Below are 17,813 nucleotides of genomic sequence, written 5' to 3'. Positions count from 1 at the left end.
TAGAAGCACATAATCTTCCAATAACTACCATGTCAACACCCATTCAAATTGACTCAGCCGGTGGTAGAATTCGAGCCGATAGCATTTGCTTGAATGTAAGTGTGGAAATAAGGGGGATAGCGTTTCCCGCTAATCTCATAGTAATGGGTACTCAGGGAATAGATATCATCCTAGGGTTGAATTGGCTAGATAAGTATCAGGCAGTTATCAGTTGTGATAAGAGGACAATCAAGTTGATGTCCCCACTAGGAGAGGAAGTGGTGACCGAGTTAGTCCCGCCTGAGCCAAATAAAGGAAGTTATTATCAGATGGCTATTGATAGCAGTGAAGCAGATCCACTTGAGATTATCAAGGTTGTGTCCGAGTTCCCAGATGTGTTCCCAAAGGACTTACCAGGCATGCCATCTGAGAGAAAGGTTGAGTTTGCCATAGAGCTTCTTCTGGGAACCGCCCCCATCTTTAAGAGAGCTTACAGAGTATCTGGACCAGAGTTAGTTGAACTCAAGAAGCAGATCGATGAGCTGTCAGAGAAAGGTTACATCCGGCCAAGCACCTCGCCTTGGGCCGCCCCTATCCTATTCGTGGAGAAGAAGGATGGTACTAGAAAGATGTGCATCGATTATCGAGCTTTGAATGAGGTCACAATCAAGAACAAGTACCCCTTGCCCAGAATAGAAGATATCTTCGACCAGTTGAGAGGAGCCAGTGTGTTTTCAAAGATAGATCTGAGGTCAGGTTATCACCATCTCAGGATTCGACCTTTAGACATTTCGAAGACGACATTCATTACCAAGTATGGGTTGTACGAGTTCACTGTGATGTCTTTTGGTCTAACAATGCACCAACCTTCTTTATGAATCTGATGAACAGTGTATTCATGGATTATCTTGACAAGTTTGTGGTAGTATTTATTGATGACATTCTTATATATTCTCAAAGCGAAGAAGAGCATATGGGTCATTTGAGGATGGTTTTGCAGAGATTGCGAGAGCACCAGCTGTATGCAAAGTTGAGCAAGTGCAAGTTCTGGATTGATGAAGTCCTATTCTTGGGTCACATAATCAACAAAGAAGGATTGGCTGTGGATCCGAAGAAGCTGGCAGACATTCTGAACTAGAAAGTGCCAACATATGCTCGAGGTATCAAGAGCTTCATTGGAATGGCCGGATATTATCGGCGATTCATTGAAGGGTTTTCGAAGATTGCGAAACCGATGACAGCTTTGTTAGGCAACAAAGTTGAGTTCAAGTGGACCCAGAAATGCTAAGAGGCCTTTGAAGCGCTGAAAGAGAAGTTGACTACAGCGTCTGTCTTAGTCTTGACTGATGTGCACAAGCCCTTCTCGGTGTATTGCGATGCTTGTTACACTGGTTTGGGATGTGTGTTGATGTAGGAGGGAAGAGTTATGGCTTACTCATCCCGACAGCTGAAGGTTCATGAGAAGAATTACCCAATACATGACTTAGAGTTGGCAGCAGTGGTTCATGCACTGAAGACATGGAGGCACTATCTGTATGGGCAGAAATGTGATGTTTACACAGACCACAAGAGTCTGAAGTACATATTCACTCAGTCGGAGCTGAATATGAGGCAACGAAGATGGTTAGAGTTGATCAAAGACTATGAATTGGAGATTCATTACCATCCAGGCAAAGCGAACGTAGTGGCAGATGCCTTGAGCAGGAAGAGTCAAGTCAATATGATGGTCGCTCATCCGATGCCTTATGAGTTGGCCAAAGAGTTTGACAGGCTGAGTCTCAGATTTCTGAACAATATGCGAGGAGTGACAATTGAGTTGGAGCCAACCCTAGAATAGGAAATCAAAGAAGCGTAGAAGAATGATGAGAAGATCAGTGAAATCCGGTAACTGATTCTAGAAGGCAGAGGTAAAGACTTTTGGGAAGATGTAGAAGGTGTGATATGGTTCAAGGACCGCTTGTGTGTTCCCAATGTCCAGTCTATTCGGGAGTTGATCCTCAAGGAAGCTCATGAGACAGCTTATTCGATACACCCAGGAAGTGAGAAGATGTATCAGGATCTAAAGAAAAAGTTCTGGTGGTACAGAATGAAGAGGGAAATCACAGAGCATGTGGCGATGTGTGATAGTTGTCGACGGATCAAGGCAGAGCATCAGAGACTAGCTGGGTTGTTGCAACCGTTGCGAATTCCTCAGTGGAAATGGGCTGAAATCAGAATGGATTTCATAGTCGGATTGCCTCGCACTCGAGCCGGCTACGATTCCATTTGGGTAGTAGTGGACCGCTTAACCAAGTCAGCCCACTTCATACCTGTTAAGACCAACTACAGTAGTGCAGTATTGGCAGAGTTGTACATGTCCCAGATCGTTTGCCTTCACGGTGTACCGAAGAAGATAGTGTCAGACAGAGGAACGCAGTTCACCTCTCATTTTTGGCAGCAGTTGCATGAAGCCTTGGGTACTCATCTAAATTTCAGTTCAGCTTATCATCCGCAGACAGATGGTCAGACCGAAAAAACTAATCAAATCCTCGAAGACATGTTGAGAGCTTGTGCGTTGCAAGATCAGTCCAGATGGGACAAGAGGTTACCTTATGCGGAGTTCTCCTATAACAACAGCTACCAGGCCAGCTTTAAGATGTCACCATTTCAGGCGCTTTATGGAAGGAGTTGTAGAACTCCATTGCAATGGGATCAACTTGGAGAAAAGCAAGTGTTTGGGCCAGACATTTTGCTGGAAGCTGAAGAGAACATCAAGATGGTTCGGGAGAATTTGAAGATAGCGCAATCAAGGCAGCGAAGTTACGCAGACACAAGAAGAAGAGAGCTGAGTTTCGAAGTTGGAGATTCTGTCTATTTGAAGGTATCGCCTATCAGAGGAGTCAGAAGATTCGGAGTCAAAGGCAAGCTAGCACCCCGCTACATTGGTCTGTATCAGATTCTCGCAAGGCGTAGAGAAGTGGCCTATCAGCTCAGCCTGCCAGAAAATTTGTCTGCTGTGCATGATGTCTTTCATGTGTCTCAGTTGAAGAAATGTCTGCGTGTGCCAGAAGAGCAGTTTCCAGTGGAAGGTCTTGAAGTCCAAGAAGACTTGACCTATATTGAAAAGCCAATGCAAATTATTGAGACTGCAGACAGGGTCACCCGAAGGAAGACTATCAGAATGTGCAAAGTCAGATGGGGTCAACACTTCGAAGAAGAAGCAACTTGGGAGCGTGAAGATGATCTGATGGCTAAATATCCTGAGCTCTTTTCTAGCCAACCTTGAATCTTGAGGGCGAGATTCTTTTAAGGGGGGTAGGTTTGTAACGCCCCGAATTTGAGAGTTGAATTTTTCTTTCTCCAGCACTCACCAAATTCGGGCGTTACCTTTCCTCTTTCTTTTTCTTCTCGCTATGCCTGGTTCTTTTTCAAAGATTCTAGCGAGATTTAGCTCGAGACCTTGTGTGAGTGAACCCTAGAAATATTTTCCTCAGTTGTTGCATCATGTCGGATCATGATTTTCTTGCTTGTAGTTGAGTGAGTTGTGAAAAGTATCTTTGGATTGAAGGTTATAGATAAATAGAAAATAGAAAATAGAAAGAACCCCCCCCCCTTCTCTCCGGGGTCGGCTCCCTGGCGCGGCCCAGCCAGCTCCCCGCGGCACAACTCGCTCGGCGCGGCCCAGCCGGCCCCTGGCGCCCCCTGCCCCGCTCCCCCCCGTGCGGCCCAGCCGGCGCGTGGCCCAGCCGCCCCTCCCCCTGCATCCCCCATGTGCGGCGCGCGTGGCGGTTACACCGCCGCCGTCGTTGCCCCTGGTGGGGGCCCCTGTCATCCCCTCCCCAAAACTGCCTCCCTCTCTCTCCCCTCTACCCCCCACACACGTCTCTCTCTCCCTCGCGCGAGCTCTCTCTCCCACCTCTCCTAGACGCCCTCGCCGCCCCTCGACGCCGTCTGCCCTCGCTCCTCCCGCGATGAGCCCCGACTCCTCTTCTTCCTCCCTCCCTCGCCGCTTTCTTCCCCCGACTCGGCGGCCCCCTCCCCGTGGCGTGCCCAACCTCCCCTCCTCGGCCATGGCGCGACCCTGGCGAAGGGCGCAGCCCTGCCATGGCGCGCTCTCTCGCGCGGCTTGCCTTGGCCGTAGCGCGGCCCGGCCTCGGCGCCCCTCGGCACGGCGTGCTCTCCCCGTCCCGCCTAGTGCGCGGCCCCGCGCGCTCGCCCTCACCCGCGTCCGCCCCATCCCGCCCAGCGTGACGACCTGGCGCGCCAGCCAAGCCCCGGCCCCGGCGCGGCCCTCCCTCTCCCTCCCCGTGCTGTGGCGCGCCCGCCCGGCCTGGCGCGTAGCTCCCTCGCCCCGGCGCGCTCCCCTACCCCGACCTCGGCGCCCCGCCCCGTCCCGCCGCGGCGGCCCCGGCCGGCCCGTGGCGGCCTTCCCCAGCTCGGCCGCCCCTCCCCACGCGCGGCACGCGCGTCCGTGGCGGCGCGGCTCCCGACCGTGGTGTCCCGCACGGCGTGGCGCGGTCCAGCTCGGTCAGGCGTGGCCCCGCTGCCTTACTCGCGGCGTGCACGCTGCTCAGCCCCGGCGCGGCTCGTTCACGGCGCGTCAGCACAGCCTTGCGCGCGCGCGTGCTCGCGTGGTGTGCCCGGTGTCTTGGCGTGGTTCGTCGTGCTCTCGTCGCGACGTGTGGTGCCCTACCATGCTCGTGACGTGCCCGTCTACCCCCCCCCCCCCTCCCGTGTATTTTATGTGCGTTGATCATGTTATTTGTTTTAATGAAATTGAACTCTACTTAAAAATTGATCACGTTAGTTATCTCATGTAGTTAATCATCGACTTTGTTTAATGTCAACCAATTGGAAACAGTTGTAACTCTATCAGTGCATGTGATTAATACCTGTTAGTATGACTAAGCAGAGCTAGACGAGGTAATGATTAATTGCACACTTACACGTAATACATTTCGACTATAGCTTTAACCACTGCGAGACCTTTCTTTTTCTCTTTCTAGCAATTGCGAATGCAAATTGTATGTCATATCTTATGCATATTTGATTTATCTGCTCTCTTCTATGGTGTACTGTTTATTTCCTAATTCAAAGAGATGGATGTATGTTTGCGCTCGCATAGATAACGGTCTGGTTGAGGAGTCCGAAGAACTCGCAGGAGAAGACCCTGAGCAGTAGCTGGTTGGTGGAGGCAAGTGTCCCTTGACCCATCTATGTCCTATACAATTCTATAATTCACTTTCCGCATTTACACAGTTTATACCTAAGGATTGACTAGCTTTTGTTATCCAGGTCCTTACTTACCTATTTGGGTTGGATTATTATGGTTTAGCTTTATGCTAGTGCTTAACATTAATCAATGAACATGATGAGATTTATCTATGATACGTTGTTTTCCTTCTTACTTATGATGATATACTTGTGGCATTTAAGGGGACTCGAGCAGTTTCTCGAGTGCCTCTTCGTAAGGACCTGTTTGTTGGATGACCGCCCGGGAAAACAGTGCAACCATGAGGGTGGAACGAGACGCCCTTAGCTTAATATTTAGAGGAACCGGGGTGTAGTTCGCTTAGCCGTCGTGACATTAATGGGGCTCGGTGTATGCGGCTCGCTCTGCCAAGGTTGGTTCGCCCCTTGGGGAGGAGTGCGGTGCATTTAGGAAACCTAACGGGCGGCTACGGCCCTGGGGAATCTTTGTAAAGGCTATGTAGTGATACCCTGCTGGGTCACCTTGGTAGTGATCAATGGAGAGTCATGATCTCCGGGCAGAAAGGGAATCACGACTTGTGGGTAAAGTGTGCAACCTCTGCAGAGTGTTTGAAAACTGATATATCAGCTGTGCTCGCGGTTATGAGTGGCCAAGGGAGCTCCATTGATTAGTGACACTCGATCAAAGATGTTCGGATTACAGGTGGTGATGAGAATGATGGTTTTGGTATTGACTTCGGTAATGGTAAGTGGTATTCTTTCCGTTTGGAAAGGGTACGTTTGGGTTAACAACGTGGGTTAATACTAAAACTTGGCCCTCTCTCTACTAGTAATAATAATCTGACCAACTAAAAGCAACTTCTTGACATACCCCCACATAAAGCTAGTCCACTACAGCCAAACAGGATATTTGTTGAGTATGTTGATGTGTACTCACCCTTGCTCTACACACCAAACCCCCCTTCCCAGGTTGTTCGCGTTGCAACCACTGCTCAGGAGAAGATGAAGCCGTGGAGGAAGACTTCCAGGAGTTCCAAGATTATGACGAGTTTTATGCGTGGGTTAGCGGCAACCCCCAGTCGGCTGCCTGTGAAGGCCGCGTGTATCTACGTTTCGTTTTCGCACTTTGAATATTGTTAAAGACTATGTGGATGTCTGAGACATATGATGTAATTGACTATTATTCCCTTTTTATGTTATTATTTGAGCATTGTGTGATGATGTTCAGTTATGTAACTGTTGTGTACATGAATTGCTGATCCTGGCACTACATGGTTTGCATTCGGTTTGCCTTCTAAAACCGGGTGTGACAGACAGTGTCTCTATCAACATTTGTGACTGGGCCCCCCCCCCCCCCCCCGACGCCTTTCGCCTCCTCTTCAGGCATGCCATGTGCTCTTCTTAAGCAAGCCCCATCTTGCTAAACACAAGGTTCACACGCACATGGCCTTCGTGAATTTCGACCACCTTCTTAATCTCCTACTCAGTAACAGGACTGACAAGCTCTTCTGCTTTCTTATGTCTCCGCAAAAAATATGTCCCGAGAATGGTCCCTAAGCTCAATTGTGAAGATAGGACTCAAAATCTGCCTATCAAAACTAGTGAAGTGTTTCCGGGCAACCGGACCCACAACCCAGCCCTGACCAAGCGACAAGACCCCACACGCCAAATACTCATCAACCAGATCTTGGCCAATGCAGGCAACAACAGCAAAATCAAAGGAATAGTCATTTTGGTCCCTCTCCTCAACCGCAAAGTGTGGGAAAGCCTCAAACTGAAATGGACTCAGGGTACTCGCCCGAGGCCACCCTTTGCCCTTAATGCACCGAACATAAAACCAATTTTGTCCATCCCTCCACTTATTCTTCGCACAAGGGGCTAACTGAACAACTTTTTCCTTCGTCTTCCCAGTCTTCAAGGTAAAAGTATAGCTTCCAAACTGATCAACTCCACCACCTGAAGACCTCTTCTGCCAGTGCAAGCAATAGTTCTTGGCGAAGACCTCGATGCTTGGGCATTTGACGTCAGTTGGTGAATTTGAACCCTAAACTTCTCAAGCACCTTAGTCAAAAAATCTTGACACGGCAGACGAAGTCTTGCAGCGAACAACCCTAAAAAACGAGCACTTCACCATCTGGCCTCGACATAGTCTCCACCCCAGTGGTACGCCTGTATCCACATGGGAAGTAGCCCAAACTCGCCATCTCCCTTACCCTCCGTGATGTAATCTTAGAATGACCTAGTTCATAACTCTCCCAGTCCAGCCCAATGGAGCATGGAACCCTAGCAGAAGAAGAGCCAGCGCTCTTCCCGCCCCACGGCGGTGGCGGCGGCAGCGATGGAACTGCATCACTGCTGGGAGACGGAGGCATGATGACATACCGGGGTCGTCGATGAGCGACAGTCTTGAGACGGGCTAGCGTCAATGAGCTAGTCGCCGATCTTGTCACTGGCGGTGAAAACGACAATCGCAGGCGGCGGCGATCCGACGATTTTTTACATGCGATAACAGTTGCGAAAGTAGAGTGTGGTGGCCTAGCAACGTGATCACATGGTCATTTTATACCTATGGCACCAAGAAAATAGTGTCACATTGGTTTTCCATCTGTCACATCAAGCTCCCCTCGAGGCGGTTCACCGGTTGGTTGAGGGCAGAGTTCGTCCACCTCTAAATCAAGACTTTGGGAATGGCCCACCAGGATGAACCACTCCCTCAGGGGCTACTGTTGGGCAAAGGCCGAACGCACCCTCGACCAACTCGGATAAAGACCTTGTTTCTGTCCTAACAACTTTCACAAATCCATGAGTGAAGGGACCATCAGCAAAGGCATCCTCCGACCTGACAGAATGCCAAGGAGGCACTACGTCATACGGAGGCCTCAGGACGGTCGAGCAGCATCCGACAGAGACCAGACTTTTTACTTGTACTGACCATACATAGGATCACAAGCGAAGGGGTCTTCGATCCGGCGGGCAACCACAACAAGTCGTCGATAGCTGAGGCCTTCGCCTCACATCGACTAAAAGACTCGCCCAGCCAGTCGCGACCAAGGGGAGCGTTGACATGAAGGCTCTCAGGGTGGAGGCTACAGGTCCACCATGTACTCCCCTGAAGCACCACAAGACATCGCCAAGGGCCCACCTGTCAGCGTAGTGTGTGGGTGTGTTATCTGGTGTATGCGGATTACTGTATGGGCAGCACTGTAATTACTCTGTTACTCGAATATAGTTGGTAGCCAGGGGTAGAGATGTACTTTGGACCACCTACCCCCCCCCCCCCCGATAGGCCTATAAATACCCTCGTCCTATAACGTGATGGGACACGCATACCAAGAAGTTTTGGTTTCCCGCAATTTGTTTTGTTGTGCATCTGAGCTCTCTCCTGCTCCCCGAGTGTTTGGGTCCACCTAACAGTGTCGCCGCGTGTTAGTGCCTAATAGTCATCTCCCTCCCCAATGTCTGGCGGTGGCAGCGACCGAGCAACAATTCGCTCCTTCATCCACTCTCCAAGACCTGCCTTCGCCCCTCGTCTAGTGGTCGTCCATCGTCCCGTCTATTTATAAGTCTTAGATCTTGCATTGTAAAAAGATGAAGAACCACAAACAGTATAGCTCTTGGCCGCTTGTGTTTCATATCTAAACATTAACTCTCTATCAGAGGTGAAAGAGAGAGGATTGATGTATACTAATTAGTAATATCTACATCCAATTTGGTGACACTGAATGAGTCATTTGGGCTCCAAAATCTATCAGAAATCTACTCCAAAAGTTTATGATGGGATGCTTTGTACAATCTGACAAAATGACTTCTCTGGATCTGAAGTTGCTGGCTCCCAACATGGAGACATATACCCAAGATTGAACTACCGGAGTCTGAGTGGAGCCTAAAGTCATCGCTGAGGACGAGCACATAGCAGGCATGCGGCTTCTAGAACTTGAGTTTGTGAGGGAAGCTAGCACGTGAGTTCCCGTAGTGACGGCATGAAACTAGTTACGGGCGTGGGTATAGTGAAAATGAAGGGAGATTGGGTGGACTTAGCGCGGTGGATATACTAATAGTGGGAGATGAGTTTTTCAAGGACCAGTGAGGCAACCAGAGGGGGTTGAATAGGAGTCATAAAAATTTCTCTACTCGAGAGCACCGTGACTTGATCCCAAATTTAGCACAAACCTCGCAGGGCTTCAAAAAACCGCACAGATCCAAAATATCAAGAAGAGTGGGGTTTTGTTGGGGTTTTCTCAAACCTCTAAATGAGATCAACTTGGATGACGACCACAAACTGGGTGTATGCATTGATCTAGAGTGATCTTTATCCCAATGCAATCCCCAAAACAAACCCCAACTCAAGAAAGCAAGGATTCTTCCAAAATCCAAAGGAGAAGAGAGGGAACGGGGGCAGAGACAAAATCGAATAAAAAACTTCAGCACATCCAAAAACTAAGAACATGATTTGACAAACTCTGTGGATGGATATGGCCACCCTACCTTTGAATAATGCGATGAAGAATACAAAAGCACAGACATCGAGTTCAAAACATATGTGGATCTCGGCTAAACTAAGAAAATAGAAATTAGGGTTTTGTAAACAAGAGACTAATATGCTAACCAAAAAGATGGTTGTCCACAATGGCCACCATCTATTTATAAAGGGTTATTTCACTAGTCTAAACTACCCCTACATACATAGAGCATATGCACTTAGCCAGGGCGAAATGGATAACTCCTGTGATTTCCATCTAATGGCCACGTGCTCCACACGAGGTTGCTTCACATTGACAGACCCTTTGTGATGATGCCACATGTTGCCTCCATTTCATGTCGGAACCATACCACTTAACTCGGTTGCGAGATGAAAGTTGGTCATTTCGTCTGTCTCTCCTTGGAATATAAAATAAGAGGGACATGGGAACCCCTAAGGGCATCAGATCACATCGTAGTTGAAGAATACATCAATAGATCCACCCCATACAAGACGTAGGGTATCATATCACATCGAGAACCAGAATCTATCTAAATCTTGGTGTCCTTCATGCATGTACCTACAACTTTTGATCTTGTAACCCACCCCATATATCTACTATCGAACATCTTTGAGATTTGGTGCACCAAGTAGGTGTTGTCGCAAAGATCAACTAAGAGTTGATGCATCCTTGAAGTTCACATTGGTATACAAGTTTATGTTCAGTACCTTGACATTCGTACCAACATGCTCAGCGACCCCATCATCTGCAATGTATGGCTCGTCCTAGACCTTTTGGGAATGTCCGCAACATACGATCAGGATCACTAAGATTCAACCACCATCACATCAACTTTGCATCCCTCAGATCTCATGACACCGACTCGAGTTTGCCTCCAGTATTGACTCAGACTCAGACTCAAGATCGACTTACATCCTACTTTAACCCTAGCCCCGACTCAGACTCGAACGTGGACTCAAACTCAGACTCAAATGTGGACTCAAACTCTGACTCGAACTTGGACTCAGGTTGGTAGTAGTAGGCAATGTCGCCGCATGGAGTAAGATATTGTCATCAAGAATCCGCGGGAGGCGCTAAGGGCAAAAAACGAGTACAACATGAAGCAGCAAGAGTACTTTGTTAATTACACCGCTCATTAAAATGTATTATTGTAAGTGTGATTTTAGAATAATTAGTATTTCGTCCATTTAGCACTTTTATTACTAATAAGTGTATTTACAATCACTACTGCAGCAGCATGCCCAAACAAACATCTTGTCATAGTGGCAACCACCACCACCATCAATATTCCTGCAATTCTATCCTTTGAGACCTTCTGGAGCTGAGGTTCAATGAATTTCCTCAAATTCAGTTTAGTCTAGTCAATGCAACTCAATTTAGTAAATTCTAGACATATTTAGTCAATCTAACTGAACTTAGTAAATTATAGCTTTATTTGTACAAATTTAGTGAATGAAACTATTTTGGTTCTGTTCTAGCTTAACATACTCAATCCTATTTATTTAATCTATTTAAACTTATGTATTCTGGGGATCAAAAGTAGATATGACAAATATATATATATCAAACCTCTCCAATAGTGGTAGCATTATCTTGAGATGAGGTTAGTTTATTAGATCTCAATAACTATATTTATTTCGTTACTTATAATAATATAACTCATATTTTTTCCTCTAATGGTGGAATTTGCTCTTTATTACAGGATGAACAGATGAACAGGCTACTGACTTTATCAATAATATATTCACTCTCGGATGTGGGAACACAAGTCCAATAACCCTTAGTTCCTATAAAATTTGCTTTTTTTATCAGACTTGCTTTGTTGTTGTATTTATGAATGAGATTGGTCATTTTAATGTGATGGTTGAATGTGATGTTGAATAGATGATATGTGTATACTTGATTATTTGAATGTGATAGATTAATGATATTCGATGGATATTCAATGATATAAATATATACGTGATGTTGAATGGTAAGATGATATGTAATTTGTATATGGATATGCAAGGAAATACAGGAGAATTCTGGACCCTGGGTATGACTTATTTTTGAAGGACTGAGTAGGTCACCGAAAATAGGCCCAACTTATTTTCGGTGACCTTAAGTAACCAATAAAAATAGTAGATCTTATTTTTTGGTGGTTGGCTAAAACCGTCGAAACTACACACATCGGGTTTATTTTCGGCAGTTGTATCTCGGTCATAAAAAATAACTAGAAAAGTGCAAGTACATTGCTACAATTTTCATTTATACTTAAGTATAGAATATAAAACATAAATATATGTGTGTTGTGTTGGATAGGTGGGTGTGAATGTGGACTTAGAGCCAATAACCATGGTTTGAATCCTCATTTATACAAAATTTTAGAATTTTTACAATTTAAATGGGCCATGACGACGGTAGAAACCATGGAAACAGGAAAAGTGGTGATTTAATATAGTAAAGACTTATTTTTGGATACCCCCACAGAAAATAAACACTATTTTTAGTGTCGAACTTTAGTGAGTGTCTTGCCGCCAAAAATAATCTTGTAGCCGTTAAAAATAAATTATTTTTGACTAAAGACATTTTGCCCCCTTTGGTAAGGCTCCTTTAATGGCTCCTTCAACGACTTCTTGAAAAAATCTACCAAAAGGGAGGCTCTTTGATGGGCTCTTCATAGAAAAGAGGGAGGAGCTCTTCCAAAAACCAGTAGGAGCTGATAACTAGAAAAAGGAGCTTCTATTGGCTTCTCTATTATACTTTTCTCTTCGTCGACGCTACATCGTAGAAGAAGCTACAAGAGAAGTTATATTTCCAACCAAACAGGGTGTTTTTTCAGAGCTTTTCTTGAAAATAAGGAGAGATCTGTTTTCTTAGAGGAGCCGGAATCAGAGGTGAAGCTGGCGGAGGAATAGCCCTACCAAACGGGACCTTACTTTTTCACGATCACCTATATATATAGTGTTATTTCGAGGGAGTAACTAATTTACTGATTCTAGTATGAGCATAGTATATAATCTAGATGCTACTAATTATCCAACTGTCTTTCCTAAAGAGTGTAGCCCAATTGAACATAAACGCATGAAACCAATACAAAATATCAGGAATAGGTAAGTTTTACAAAGAACAAAAAATGGCAATCAAGCAAGCAGCAAGGGTGATCGCACTGGTCCGTATATAATAGTAAATCATACAGTATATTGTAACGAACTTATGTACGGTAGCATCGCTCTTATGAAAAAGGGTCTAGTTGACCAAATGAATTTTAACTTACTAGTTCTGATACTTCATTGCCAGAATCCATGGGCATATGATTTGTTAATCGCGCAGAAAAAAATTAGCATCGCTTTCAGGTTTCAGCTAATCCAACACTAACGGTCTGTTTGTTTCAGGTTAATAACCTTTCCTAAGAACATTGCTGCATGTGCATCTTTCAATTTCTTGTATGTACTGGAATCAAGTGTCTGTTCAATGCTATGGCAAGTCTATGCAACAAAGTTTGCTTCAGTACCTTACATGGTCCGACTAAGGTCATATTTAGAAGCAACTCAGTTTTTAAGAAACCAGTTTTTATTTTTTAAGCTAGAAGATGCTAGCTTATGGTATTTAAGAAACTATGAATCCAATTTCTATAAACTGAGTCATGAACTGGTATCTTTGGAACCAACTCAATTTTCATAAACTAGTTTCTTAAAAACTGGGTAGTTCCAAGCAGGCCCTAAGCTAATCCAGATAAGAAGCACATCACAAATAAAAGCTCTATACGTTCGTGCGTGCCACGAATTGGCATGAATCAGGTTGCAACAAACATGTATCTGACAAGTCAGCCCATAGATATTAAATTTCGTTCTGACAACTGAACCACAATGAACCAAAGAACAATTTTTGACCATCAAATAATGAAATGAAAACTTGACGGAGTGGTACTGCAGACACACGTTGAAACGAACATGCAATTCGAGCTTTGCTTCCAAGTACTAAGAATTCTATGGCACATAAAAGCAGATTGCAGTAAAAAAGTTGTCCAAAATGACTTTATCACAATGGCTCCATGTATACATTTTTCACAAAACTCTTTTGGTTCCTCTCTTTTTTTATTAAGGGAAGAAAGTAATAATTTTGGTTCTTAGTTATCTGCATTATGCACATTTTTGGAAGTTTCCAACAATGTGGAATGTTACTTTTGTGTAATGCATAGTTTTCAGTTAGAGCCTGCAACTAGAACATTGCACATTTCATTTCTCAAGTTCTGCAGTCAAGCTACAATTCTAATGTTACAAAGAGCATAAACAAGCTTTAATTTACACGGCCGTTAGGAACGAAAACAAAAGTACTTCTAGGTTACTTACTAATGGATGCAAATTAGCATACTGAATAAACTAAACTATTGGAAACCCTAACCCTAACAGGGGTTGGGCAATCTATTAAATAGACTGGAGTAACTGGGCCAGGCCCATTACAGAGTGGCGAGACAGTAATTACACGGGGAGAACCCCAAACCCTAATCGGGTATTCTAACACCCCCCGCAGTCACAACTCTATCCTGTACAGATGTTGAGACTGGATCGGAAGTCTAAAAAGACACTCGACGGTAACCCCTTGGTGAAGATGTCAGCGAACTGCAGCGTGGTGGGGACGCTGAGAACCCGAACGTCACCGGCAGCAACACGCTCGCGGACGAAGTGCAGGTCGATCTCCACGTGCTTCGTGCGCTGATGCTGCACGGGATTGGTGGAGAGATAGACCGCGCTGACGTTGTCGCAGTAGACGAGGGTGGCGCGCTGAAGGGGACTGTGGAGCTCGTGGAGGAGCTGTCGCAGCCAGGAGGCCTCTGCCACGCCGTTGGCCACGGCGCGGTACTCGGCCTCAGCGCTGGAGCGAGAGACGACGGGCTGCCGTTTGGCGGCCCAAGAGACGAGGTTGGCGCCCAGGAACACAGCATAACCGGAGGTGGACCGGCGCGTGTCGGGACAGCCAGCCCAGTCAGCGTCGGTGTAGACCACGAGCTCCGACGTCGGGGATGGTCGAAGTAGGAGGCCGTAGTCGAGGGAGCCGCGGAGGTAGCGCAGGATCCGCTTGAGAGCGGTGAGGTGGGGCTCCCGCGGAGTGTGCATATGTAGGCACACCTGCTGGACGGCGTAGGCGATGTCGGGCCTGGAGAAGGTGAGGTACTGGAGCGCGCCGGTCAGGCTCCGGTAGGACGTCGCGTCGGCGACCGGAGGCCCGTCGTCCTCAGAGAGCTTTGCCTGAGTGTCGACAGGCGTGGAGCAGGGCTTGCAGTCAGACATGCCAGCCCGCTCCAGGATGTCGATGGCGTACTGGCGCTGGTGGAGGAAGAGACCCTGAGGCCGACGCTCGGCGGTGATGCCGAGGAAGTGGTGTAGGGGCCCCAGGTCCTTCATCGCGAACTCCCGCTGAAGGGCGACGATCGTGCGCTGGAGAAGGTCGGTGGTGGATGCCGTGAGCACAATGTCGTCGACGTAGAGCAGGAGGTAGACAGTGTCGTCGCCACGGCGGTAGATGAACAGGGACGTGTCCGACTTGGCCTCGACGAAGCCGATGGAGGCCAGGTAGGAGGCGAAGCGACTGTACCATGCCCGTGGCGCCTGCTTGAGGCCGTACAGGGATCGGTTCAGCCGGCAGACCAGATCCGGACGGTCAGCGTCGACGAAGCCGGTGGGCTGGCTGCAGTAGACAGTCTCCGTCAGAGTGCCATGGAGGAAGGCATTCTTGACGTCGAGCTGGTGGATCGCCCAGTCGCGGGAGAGGGCGAGGGAGAGGACGGCGCGAACAGTGGCGAACTTGACGACGGGGCTGAAGGTCTCGTCGTAGTCCACTCCGGGGCGCTGGGTGAAGCCCCGAAGGACCCAACGGGCCTTGTAGCGGTCGAGGGAGCCGTCCGAGGTCAGCTTGTGGCGAAAGAGCCACTTGCCGGTGACCACGTTGGTGCCTGGTGGACGCGGCACCAGGTCCCAGGTGTGGTTGGCCAAGAGGGCCGCGTACTCCTCCTCCATAGCGCGACGCCAATGTGGGTCGGCAAGGGCAGCGCGAACGGAGGAGGGCACAGGGGAAGCGTCCGAAGGAGTGCAGGTCGTATCCACTGCCAGGATCAGCCGGTCGACGGGGCGAAGAACGCCAGCGGCGCGCCGAGTCACCATCGGGTGGACGTGCCCGGGGTCGCGGTGGATGGCGACCGGGTGGTACACGGACGACTCGGAGCGGGCTGCCGTAACGGCGGGAGCGGCGGGTATGGCCGGCTCGCGGCGGTGATAAACGACGGCGGGGTCGTCAAAGCGGGCCGTGCTCGTCGACGGGCCCGGGTCGGCAGGCGCCGGGGCGGCGGCGTGGCTGCGACGGTGGTAGACGAGCGCGGGGTCGGCGAAGCGAGTCGGGGTCGCGCGTGGCGCAAGCGGGGTCGACGGGGCCGCGCGTGGCGCAGGCGTGATCGACGGGGCCGCGCGTGGCGCGGGAATGGGCGCAAGCGGTGGCGTCGTGGCCGCACGAGGTACGGGTAACGGCGCAAGGCGGGGCGCCGGGGGTGGGGGGGAACCGGGTCAGACTCGAGGAGTGAGTCTATATCGGTGGGTAGGGTGGAGCCTGCAAGGGGAAACACATCTTCGTCGAAGACGACATGACGAGAGATGATGATGCGGTGGGAGGTGAGGTCCAGGCACCGATACCCCTTGTGGTCAGGGGAGTAGCCGAGGAAGAGGCAGCGAGTGGAGCGAGGAGAAAGCTTGTTAGGGGCGGTAGCGGAAGTGTTGGGGTAGCAGGCACAGCCGAACACGCGCAGGTGGTCGTAGGAAGGGGTTGTGCCGTACAGGGCAAAGTGTGGTGTAGGGTGGCTCACCGCCTTCGAGGGAAGACGGTTGAGGAGATGCGTGGCAGTATGAAGGGCCTCTGCCCAGTAGGTGGCAGGGAGAGACGCCTGAAAAAGAAGGCAGCGGATCATGTTGGTGGTGGTGCGAATCATGCGCTCGGCCCGGCCGTTCTGAGCAGAGGTGTAGGGACACGAGAGACGCAACTGGACGCCGTGAGTGAGGAAGAAAGAACGGGAGGCGTTGTTGTCGAACTCGCGACCATTGTCGCACTGCAGGGCACGGACCGGGCGCCGAAATTGAGTGGATACCCAGGCGAAGAAGTGAGTGAGAGTGGTAAACGTGTCGGACTTCAGCCGAAGGGGGAAAGTCCAAAGGAAATGGGAGTAGTCGTCCAGAATGACCAGGTAGTATTTGTAGCCGGAGAGGCTAAGGACAGGAGACGTCCAGAGATCACAGTGGACAAGATCAAAGGCCTGAACAGCCCTGGACGTGGAAGTGGAAAAAGGAAGGCGGGAGTGACGACCGAGCTGACAAGCATGACAGAGGCGCTCAGAGGAGCCCCGAGTATAGGATATGTCTGAGTGGCCGGCAAGCTGGGACATGACGTCGGGTCCAGGGTGCCCGAGGCGACGGTGCCAAATGGCGGAGGAGGTGGTGGTAGTAGCAAGAGCATGTGATGTGGTGGTAGTAGTAAGGGCAGGAGATGAGGCTACTCTGGTGTGGGGAGTGGAGGGCAAGTGAAGAGAATAGAGGGGACCGGAGCTGTCACAGCGAGCGAGCACAGTACGTGTGGGAAGGTGGCGTATGGTGAGACCCCAGGGGTCAAACTCCATAGAACAGTGGTTGTCACTAGTGAAGCGACGAACCGAGAGGAGGGGATGAGTTAGACCGGGAGCAACTAGGATGTTGTTAAGGTGGAATGGTCCCGGAAGGACCGATGCACCCACCGAGGTGACCGGGAGGGTGGAACCGTTGCCCACAACGATAGAGGGAGGATGGGAAGGGTGTGGAGGATGGGAGTAAGATAATGAGGCAGTAGTGGGAGTAGTATGGAAGGAGGCTCCGGAGTCGACCACCCAATCGGTGGAAGAGGGAGAAGGTGGCGAAGGCGCAGTGTGTGCAGAGAGGGCCAGGGGAGGGGCTCTGACAGAGCCACTGAGAGGGGAAGTAGACAACGAGGTTTCGATCGCCATGAAGGCGACCTCAGCACGGGGAAAGATAAGCGGTCCTGGAACGTGACGGCCCGCCTGAGGGTGGATCTCAATGCAATCACAAAGAACAAGGTTCATGGCCTGATCGAAGGATACAAAGATGCCCCGAACAAGCTGGCCATCGTGAAGGAGGACGCACACAACGA

Source organism: Zea mays, chromosome 1, assembly GCF_902167145.1.
Source record: "Zea mays cultivar B73 chromosome 1, Zm-B73-REFERENCE-NAM-5.0, whole genome shotgun sequence".
Classification (NCBI taxonomy): domain Eukaryota; kingdom Viridiplantae; phylum Streptophyta; class Magnoliopsida; order Poales; family Poaceae; genus Zea; species Zea mays.
Note: the sequence above shows the minus strand (reverse complement) of the source record.